Source organism: Hippoglossus stenolepis, chromosome 19, assembly GCF_022539355.2.
Source record: "Hippoglossus stenolepis isolate QCI-W04-F060 chromosome 19, HSTE1.2, whole genome shotgun sequence".
Classification (NCBI taxonomy): domain Eukaryota; kingdom Metazoa; phylum Chordata; class Actinopteri; order Pleuronectiformes; family Pleuronectidae; genus Hippoglossus; species Hippoglossus stenolepis.
The window spans coordinates 17,596,640-17,607,209 of NC_061501.1; positions in this window are offsets into that span (position 1 = coordinate 17,596,640).

The window sequence follows — 10,570 nt, forward strand, 5'->3', positions numbered from 1 at the left end:
GTTTGTGTGTGTGTGTGTGTGTGTGTGTGTGTGTGTGTGCAGGTGTTGTTGATGCCTACAAGCCCCCCCCCGGCGTCATCTCACTCCACTGATGTTAAAGAAAACACGGCTGGTAAACACAGATGTGGTCGGGCCTGAAGCCGTGAGTCTGCCTCTGCCATGTTTCACCGCCCGGACACAAGAAGTCAGTATATTCACTGGATTCTCTCTCATACTGTCCCCGGCCTGCCAAGAAATATGCCCCCCCCTTTTTTTTCATAAAGCCAAGACTGTTCAAACATTTTCGTACATCATCGTCCTTCCTGCGTCCAGCGGCGCGAGAAACGGGTTCAAGCTGGTTTGTTGTAAAACCACGTCTCTTTGAATTAACCTATTTATTTACAGTCGGCAAAAGTTTTTTGTGTCTGAGATGATTTACAAGGGAACAAAACTTCATCTTGCAAAAAAAAATCTAAACGTGTGTCTCGCCCTGTGAGTTTTCTTTCTGCATCAGCACATGTAAACAAGCTCATTAGTCAGTTTGGGCTGCTGGGATTTATTTGTGTTACTTGTGAACATTGCAATCAAAAGACGGAATCACGGTGCAGGGTCTCACACCCAGAACAAAAGAAACCTCCCAGTTTACCCACAGAGAAACGAGCTGTAATCTTGAGATTCTGTGTCCTGCTTTGCATCAAACCGCTCGGTGACATATCAGAGAGAAGAACCACGATGAATCAATTACTGAGCTGAAATTACATTAACAAGTTAAAAGAGAAGCCGTCCTTGTGCGCACAATTTGGGGAATGTTCAATTGCAGCGCGCGTGGCTCCGGGTTGGCAAATATTTCATGCATATCATGAATATCACAGATTCACAAAGGTTAAACGTGGTCAAGGTGAGGAACTGTCTTCTGGGGGAAGTTTGTCTTTGAGAGCTCTGGGTGGCGTCTCGTCCAAATCCCTGTTTTTAACATCTGACTCGGGACAGCACAGCCTCCCCCTTGTGTTTGCCCCCTTCGGACCATAAATAATCCCCGTGCTGCGTTCAGTGATTCCTCTCAGACCTCTGACAACTGACGTCTCAGTTGTTGGCCGGATCGCATTTTAGAGCGCCGGTCAAAAGTCACTTTTCCAGATGGGGAGCAGGATATTTTGGGGCCAAAAAAACAATTCCTGCACTTTACTCTGTCCCTGAATTGTGTGTTATTTCCTCCCCTGCTGCAGAAAGCACGCTGTGTTTGCAGAGCTCGACTTAAACACGACGCAGCGATGTGTGAAATGAAGCCGCAGTGCGAGTGTGGATTGTCGGGCCGGGCGACAGATAAAAGCCTTTTCATGGTATTCATGAAGGGTTTAGATGAGATTTAGATCTTAATGGAAGTGGATATTGCTTATAGAATTTGCGACTCAACAAAAGATGTCTTGTCTAATGTCGCCTGTGTTCACTACCCATTAAAATTAAGACCGTTCCATTCCATTCAAATCGTGAAAAGGTTTCTCGGGGAGTTGATTATTCTCTTCTGGGACTGGAATTGCTTTTTGTAACATTACATAATAATATGCATTGATGTCGCAGAGCACTAATAAGAAATACTAATGAAGAAGGAGAAGACTCCGGGACGCCCGACCGAACCATTTTTATTCTTTCAGATAAAAGCTGCAGAGAACGTTTAAGAAACCAACTGATCACTTTCTCATTCACGTCGCTGTGCAGAGCGTTCGTTTACCAGACGATTCATGAAACTGATTAGCAACAATCTAACTGGCTGCCGCTTTTATTCATGAAGCACGAGGCAGCTCCGTCATTATCACCGAGTTTGAGCCTCGTCTGGAAGTTAAAGCAAATAAGACTTGATCGCTGCTGATGGTCAATAAGTCCAATTGTTTTAAATACCTTAAATAACATCTGCTTTCATTTCTGTAGCAGGTGGTCGAGTGGAGTTGTGTGGATAACAACATGATTTTCCTCAGGAGCAGACGTGGGAGTCACTTTTTTATAGAACCACACAACATCTTTAGCAGGTGTTTGGGTCGTATAAGACTCATTATATGAAACGTCAGATCCGGGTCACACTGGACAGGAGAGCGATGCGTCACTGAACATCTTGCTCTTCATTTCGGCGCCCGTGGTAGTGGAAGTGGAAATGATCTTTCACCAAAGTTTCAATGTCTTTCTGTCACAAATATTTGCAACACTTCCTGTTCCTGTTTCAAAGCAAAAGCACTAAATCTAGTGGTTTATTTTAATAGATTTGTGTTGTTATTGCAGGACAGGAAGACGCACGGCTTGGTTTCATAGTGTCCTGGCATTTAGTCGTGTATATAGCCTATAGAAGACTTTCAGAAACATTAACTAAGTACTTTCAGTTCCCTAAACATAAGCAAACAGCAACCGAAAGAGTTCGGAGTGCACGAAACAGCCCAATGGGCTCTCGTTTCCCAAACGTGACGGTGCCAGGTCCGAACAGGGTGGAGAAGAAACAGGAAGGCTCGGCCGCAGCAGGGTTTGGATTATGAAACGCTCAAACGATCTGCAGCCACCGACGACTTCATTCCCGGGCACCTGTCAGTGCACTGGCACTCTGCTGGGATCTTTCCACGGTGATGTCAGGAGCTGCTTTAGCTCAGACCAGCACCAACCAACACCCTTCACCTCATGGAAGACAGATGATGTCGGTGCTGGACTCTGACTGGGAAGGAAAATGAAATTAACCCTCGTTCCTTTTTCTTTCTGGGGTTTTGTTTCAGGTTTGATGGTAGAAGGGCCCGAACCCTGACGAGGCTCATGTGGATGTAGAGAGGACTGAGGTCATCCAGACAGTCCGTCCCAGATCTCACCACCAGACGGCTGCGGTTCCACAGCTGCAGTGATACTTTGCAAGAAAACAACAACATGTCCAAACAATAATAAGGGTGGATGCAAACTATTTAATTGATTCATTTTCTGACTAATTGGTGCCAGAGTTGCCTTCTGACAGACTTTCTAAACGACTGTGGGAACTTGTAGATCCGATGGGATTTTCCCTGACGCGGCTGCTAGGGTTCTCTCAATCCAAACAATAACAAAAGACCTAGTTTGATGATGTCATGAAGCAGTTTGGAATCATGGGAGTTGTTGTCTTCATTGCCAATAAAAATCTACCTGACGCAACTCGGGTGCAAATCATGAGGTAATGTATTAAAGTTTTATTCACGTGTAGCAGTCAGGCAAAGCTACGGTAAAGTGGATAGGACGCGATTAAAAAGTGATTGAAATGAAAAGCCTTGAATAAAATTGGGGGTTCCTCAGGGTTTGAACATTTTGGATAACGTAAGTACAACAAATTGTTGTTTTTAGACACTTCAATGAAGATGCCACATGTAATATCTTTAACTTTAAAGAAGAACCAAAAACAGCTTTTCTGGAAGCATGAATACGTTGAAAACAATTTGAAGAATTTGTCCAACAAAAGCTTGCACAGAACCACAAAAACAACACACACCTGCTCGTCCGATGACGACAAACAATCAGACACAAAGAGGCCTCTTCCTCGTTTCCACGCCGACTGATGACTTCATGTTCTTTGTGTGTCCTTGAGCACTATTCAGATCACTGTCACCGCTCCATTGAACCCCTATTATCTCCTCATCCCTCTTCAAGGACACGCTCGAGTACAGATGGCGGCGTGTTATTGTTAAGGCCGTGAGGTAAGAGGATGATGGACTCACCATCAGTGTCGTCTTTCAGGTGAAGCGGTTTCATCTTCGGCTGGACGTCTGATTGCAGGAAGATGAGACAGAGGTTTCTTTCTGAACGGAGGTCAGGGCAGGGTCGAGGTTTTCATCAGCGCAGCTGTTCATAAGCACAGAAAGGTCGTGATGCTCAAGATGTCTGAGGTTTGATTGGATTTAGTCTGAATACACTTCTTTCCCCTCAGAGGTGGACAGGGATCAAAATATGGTGGCTCAGCAACAGGAGATAATACTGCAATGAAATAACTTTCAGTGAGTCACCAAACTACAGCGATAGAAAAGTCCAAACATTTGTGTTGTAAAGAAAAACTTCTCCTGGAAACAATCACTGCAGAATAAAAGATGATTCACAGGGTTTTATGGTGGGAGCACATGTGCCATCACTTCGCGTTCAAACAACCAGAAACTGGCTGAAGGCAAAACCAACAAAAAGCAGAAATTTAAACAGTTAAAATGACAGCGAGGAAATTCAACACATCCCAGCATGAGAGAGACAAGAGACCAGAGTGTTGAGATGATTGAAGGGGACAGTTTGTGCTGAATTACAACACAGATTGTTCAAACTCAATTGTACCACAGCATTGGTACTAAAGGGCTGCAAACAAAGTAATTATATCAGTGAATCTGATCCATTAAACCTTTAATTTGTTAAAAAGATGAGGAATAAAAACAATAGCGAGACACGAAGGGCTCCCAGACTGCACCAACGCAAAAAAAGTTTAAAACACCAAAGTTGATTCAAGGTCACATATTCTTCTTCACATCTAAGAAGCTGCAAATTGTATTTTGTGAATTGAAAACTAGCAGATGAATGAGTTCAGGAGTCAGAAGAACGCGGCAGCGAGAAGTGGAGTAAATATTCACTTCAGGGTAAATCATTTACATCTGTTTGTGCATAAATGACTAAATCCAATGAATAAACACCATTTGATGAGTTGCAGGAGGGTTAAACCAACACTGAGTGACAGGGGGGATGCACGTGGGAAAAAGTCACCTATCGAGCAAACAACTTATCTCAAATATTTACATTTCAAATCTATTTTAATTTCTTTATTCGAGTGTTGAAGACGTCCACAGGGTCTGAGGTCCAAGGACAAGGAGACAAATGTCTCATTACCGCTCAGCAGCTCTGGAGGAATTCAAATAAGTTGGGAATGTTGCAAAACTTCCAAACTTAAAAACAAAACTTCTGACGACCGAGGATTGTTACAGCAGGAATTTCAAACTTCTGCGTGCTTCACTTTAATTCTCATCCAAACTGACTTAGATTGAATACATTCAATGTAGTGATGGGGGGTAAGTAGCATGTTTGCTTTTAGTAGCAATGTGCGAACAATTTGCTTTTACACCCTGAAAACACACACACACACACACACACACACACACACACACCCTGAAATCACACACAGCCATTTGAAGTCAACTGTCTAGTCAGACAACACACACATCACTGTTTTCATGTCCTCTCCTCTCACTGCAGAGTGACCACTTCTTTCCCTGATGAACTCATCACTGACAGCCCCGATGAATTTCCATCTCTCACACACACACACACCACACACACACACACACACACACACACACACACACTCTCCATACATGAAGAGAGACACACACACAGGCAGGACATGGAAACCCTGAACGCTCCACTGAGCTCCACTCTGAGCGTTAGGAGCCGTGCGTCGGCGCCGATTAGTTTCAAAGTGAAGCAGAAAAGCTCCGAACAAACGTTTCAGTTAGAAATTTAGTTCATAGCAACAAAACAAAAACGTGTATGTTTCATGTCAGGGAGTGAACATAATGAAATGTTATCCTTTTGCCGGGTGAGGTCATAAATGTGAGTGTACAGTTATAAAGGCTCTAACATAAATATGACTTGTTTTCATTTAACTCTAAACCACAATCTTGACACGAGAGGCAGCAGATCAGGAAAAAGCACAAATGAATTTAAAATCTACATTTAAGGTTTTTAAAATGTGCATTTTCTTAATAACCAGACAAACTAATGACTGAAAGCTCCAGAACAGACACTGAATTAATCCTGAAATGACAAATGTGTGTGTTTAGTTATTAATCAATCTGACGCTTCCTTATTGATTTACGCAGATTACTCAGTTTGATTTGTTCCTGTGGTAATTCCCTGCTGTTGATGTTTTTCTCATTCATCTACCTGCAGCTTTCTGATGGAACTCGAACGCAGCATCACTCCACTCATCCCTCAGAGGGGCAGAGATTCTCCATGAAGTGAAACTGCACATCGTCCTTCAGGAGTTTTTCCTCCGGCCCCCACGTTCACGTTCAAACCCCCTTTTCCCAGAGATGTTCGATCTCAGGACTTTGCACCGAACCCCTCGGGCCCCGGGTTGCCAGGTTTTAGAATTCGACTGGGCGCACATTTTCCAAACAATCTCAATCAATCCACGCTCGTGCTGTTTTTGCCAGACATTGTGCTTCTGCCAGATGTTATGCAATATTATTTCCACTAAACCTCTGGGTTGCTAGGATCTGGATTCGGTTGTGTCTGTTTTCCGCCGCCGTGCCGGCCAAATTGGAAAATGAATTTCCACCAAACTTTCTCTGGGATCGTCCGTCTGGTTGTAACAAAAAGAGGAGCCCCTGGGTTGCCAGGTCTGGAGCTGGAGTAGTTTCTTTCCATGGAAACAAAACCCTGATGCCTGTTTTCTGCTCGGATCAGATCATACGACGTGTAAATCTGCTTTCCTGCAGAGCTGCACGGAACTCCGGAGAATCTCAGGAGTGTGTATGTGAGAACTTAAATGTCCGTTTTTAGTGGAATTCCTTCAGAGGTGACGTCTGAAAAAGGCTTTAGTGAACGTCAACTGACAAAAACCCTAAAATAAATCAATCAATGGGATCCTGAAGGGAAGTTTTATTCCTGTTCCTTCCAGGGAAACACCAGAACAGATGTGAACCGGTCCAGTTGCAGCTTCACTCACCACAGCTTTGCTCCGTTATTAAATTATTCCTTTCCACCTGCAGACCTTTTCACAAGTTAAACTTTGAAGTGGTGAAATGACTCTGCAAGTTTCAGATTTTGCTCAATTTAACCACATTTAAGTAACATTGAGGGAAAGAAAAAAATCCAGCTTCACCTTTCAAACCCAAAATGTGACTTTGATCGTATAATCCCCCTCAAGTGGAAAGAGATTTAAAGCTTAATTAATTGGATTTGAAGGAGGCCATTAGCTGAGTCACATACATATGCTTCTGCACTGCAGTGGACTAATTGTTGCCGGTGTGACCCGGACTTTCCACAGCTTTGACAATAACACGGTCATTAATCTCCTGTATCCCATCTTTATCTGTCGCAGCAGAGACCAGCAGCTAATCCCCCCGCGCACGTGTCACTGTGCACATCCTGCTTTGTGTATGAAGGGAAAAGATGGGGAGTCTGCTATTGTAAGTGCAGGCTATTTGTCCACATTAGTCAGGGATGATATCATGAGTCAGCTCCGTTATGAGCCAGATGTTTAAAGTACCTGGTCTGTTATTAGCTACTGTGTGGATCAGGGTATAAACCGCTGCCTCTGGTTGTTACGATCCTCAGACGTGGAAATAAAAAGAAATAAGGAAATACTCTATAATATAATTCAATAATCTGAAGGACATACAGAGATTTATACACAAAGGAAAACATTTTCTTGCAATTTGAGGGAGCCAGGGATCGAACCGCCGACCCTCTATTTAGAGGACGACCCGTTCTACACCTCCTGAAACACAGACGCCCAAGAGAAGACTTTGGTGTTTATCATAGAGTCGCAACTTCTCTCTGTCGTTGCTCTTTCACACTTCAACTCTGTTCCAGCAATAAAAGCTTGATGCCCAAAAATATCTTATATCAATTTCGAAAACAACAAAAGAAAATATATTTCTAAAGTCAAATCCTAAAAAAGACCATTTAACCTCAGATCATTTGCTTGTAATCACATGTATGATTGTGTGAGCACAGATTAACTCACACGTTCTGATTAACGTCTCCTCTCTCTATCCCTCACTTTAACACACACATACACACACACACACACACTTTAACGCTGGCAAACACACACTCCAAGTCGCACAGGAATGCAACCTTTAAAGGCATCATAAATTCCTGCACATTCAGTCATTTGTCGGACGCCATCGGTGCCAACTGTCCTCTGAAAACCTTGAGCTCCTCCAGACGGAGCATTCCTCTGGACCGAAGACGTCTCTTCTCCTTGTCTCTTCTCCTCGTCTCTTCTCCTCGGTCCAGAGGAGAAGAGACGAGAGAAGAGACGTCTCTTCTCCTCGTCTCCATATCTCTGCTAACTCAAAGTCACAGTGTTTAATACTTTGACTGCGACGAGACGCATCTCACTGTGTGTAAACCTGAAGGTGTTTATGGTAAAAGAAACAGAAAAGAAAGCCACATCTGTCTGCGCTGGTGTGTGTGTGTGTGTGTGTGTGTGTGTGTGTGTGTGTGTGTGTGTGTGTGTGTGTGTGTGTGTGTGTGTGTGTGTGTGTGTGTGTGCTCTGTATCAAGAGATCTGCGTAGCTGAGGTCGCCTCAGTGGGAGTGTTAAAGATTTTAAGAAGCTGCTACCAGGAACAAACACACTCCCCACTGTTAAGAACACCGGGGATCGTGCACACACACACACACACACCCTTGTGTCAGGCCTGCAGCACTGGTGGTGGCACACAGATGTAAACCAGACCTCAGCTGGGTGGCAGGGAGGGGGTGCATTCTTCCGGTAGTTGAAATTGAGAGTTTAATGTGTGTGTGTGTGTTTTGCTTTGATGCTGAATATCGATGAAGAAAGGAGAAAAGGGGGATGAAACTGGTTTCTGTGGCGTCGTTAGGATCCATATTGGCCTCGTGTGCTCGGAGACTCCACATTTATCAGGAAGCTTAAAGTTACAAACTGGAAACCTGGAGTTTGACAGACGTGGCTTTAAGCAGCTGGAAGAAACTCACTAAAGTCACTGTTGTGCTGCAGCAGGAGGAAAGAACGCAGAGCTTCTGTTTATGAATTCTCCACTTTTAGAGACGTACAACAATAAAGGATATGACTATTATGTTGTGCTACTTATTATATAAAGATATTAGCCAAATTATTCCAGATACAGGCTGTGAGACTGTGCCGTAGTGATCGGAGAAATTGGAACTTTCTAAAATTACAGAAACAAACAATGAAAGATATATATCCAGCATGTACATTTACTTTTAGCATCCAGCCACCAGGGGGCCATCCAGATGTTTTGGCTTCACTTTTGGGAGTGGTATGGAAACATTTAAAATTGCATAACTAACAAACATGATTCCAAATGACGGTTTATAAATCTTTATATATAACTACAGTGATACTTATTTTTGCTTTGTGCCACATCACCAGTAAATATCTGCTGGTGAAACTGATTTAATCAGAAGTTAAACTGGAAAAAAAACACTTTTGAAAAGGTTTTGAAAAGCTGAACATCTTTTCTGTTTGTTCATAAAAACTCTGATGGACATTTAACTACTGTTTTTGTTCTCCGGCCCACTTTCCCTCCACATCTCTGCAGATTCTGTTAAAAGGGAGATAATTGGTACCAGAGCAGACAATTGTCTTCAGTCCCAGAAGAGCCACATAGAAACTGAATCGGTGTCTGGACGGCATCGTCGCATCCAAGAGGAGAAAGACAAATACAATCCACCGATGCTCATTAGTGGAAATAAAAATGCACCAGGTGAAGACCAATGATTTGAGAAAAGGAATTTTAAAAACAAGCGTCACATGGAAATCCTGACATTTTTATTAACACAGTATTAACGAGAGTTCACAGAGACGATGTTAATTGATGGATTGACGACACTGTCACTTCTGTTCGGCTCAGTGTGAATCTGCCGTCGTCTCTTTGGATCAATGGACCAGAACCTCAAGAATCTGGATCCAAACAACAACGATGGAGTTTGGAAATTGGATTGTGGGAAAACTTTGACCCTCAGAAACAAACCCAGCTAATTTTAAACTGTAAAACTGAAGCTCGTTACCGATCTACAGGAGCGAGTGAATTAGGTTTGGTTTGTAAAACATAAAGTCTGGACCTGTTTAATCGAATTAGCTTTTAATAGACGGGTCCCTGATCTAATTAGAGCTCAACAGATTTATAAGATGGTCGATAAATATTGGCAGATATGAGCCTTTCACAGATATATTGGTTTTCTATTTATGTTTGACGATATGAAAACTTGTATTTTACAGAAGTAACTAGAAATGCCAACAGTCCGTCAGTATCAGCCTGTGCTGGGCTCCGGCTCTGACTGTGTTCTGCTTGTATTCTTATCTTGCTCCTCTAAGAAGCAGAGCAGTCTGGGGGAATAGGAAGCTCTGCTCTGATGAACGTTTCCTTATCTGCGGGTCTGATTTTTCCAGTGGACCTCTGAGAGGAAACAGCAGCTGGAAAAGCAGCAGCTGATAGAGGCGGAGGGGGGACGACACAGGTGGTCGTCCATTTAGAAACATACGGAAAAAGCACATGTACACTTTCCTCTTATTTCCGTGAGATGCAACCTCCAGAGTGTCGGTGCTGAAGGATCCGACTGTAACTGTATCATTCTGCTTCGTGTGCATTAAAACAGGAAGAGGAATTTATTGACGGTCCCTGAGTGGAAACCCTAACCTGAAACTAACTTCACCACATTTAGAAACAAAGGCAGATCACAGGCAGATAAATTAATAAATAAAATAAAACTCATATCATCTGCAGGAGACATGGAGGAGACATTGGTTAAATCCTGATTCATAATGTCCTCTTGTTTTCCTCTGCTGCTCAGTATCTTTATAGAATCAGCCTCTAAACCTTCACTAACTTCAATAACTTCATCAATTCTCT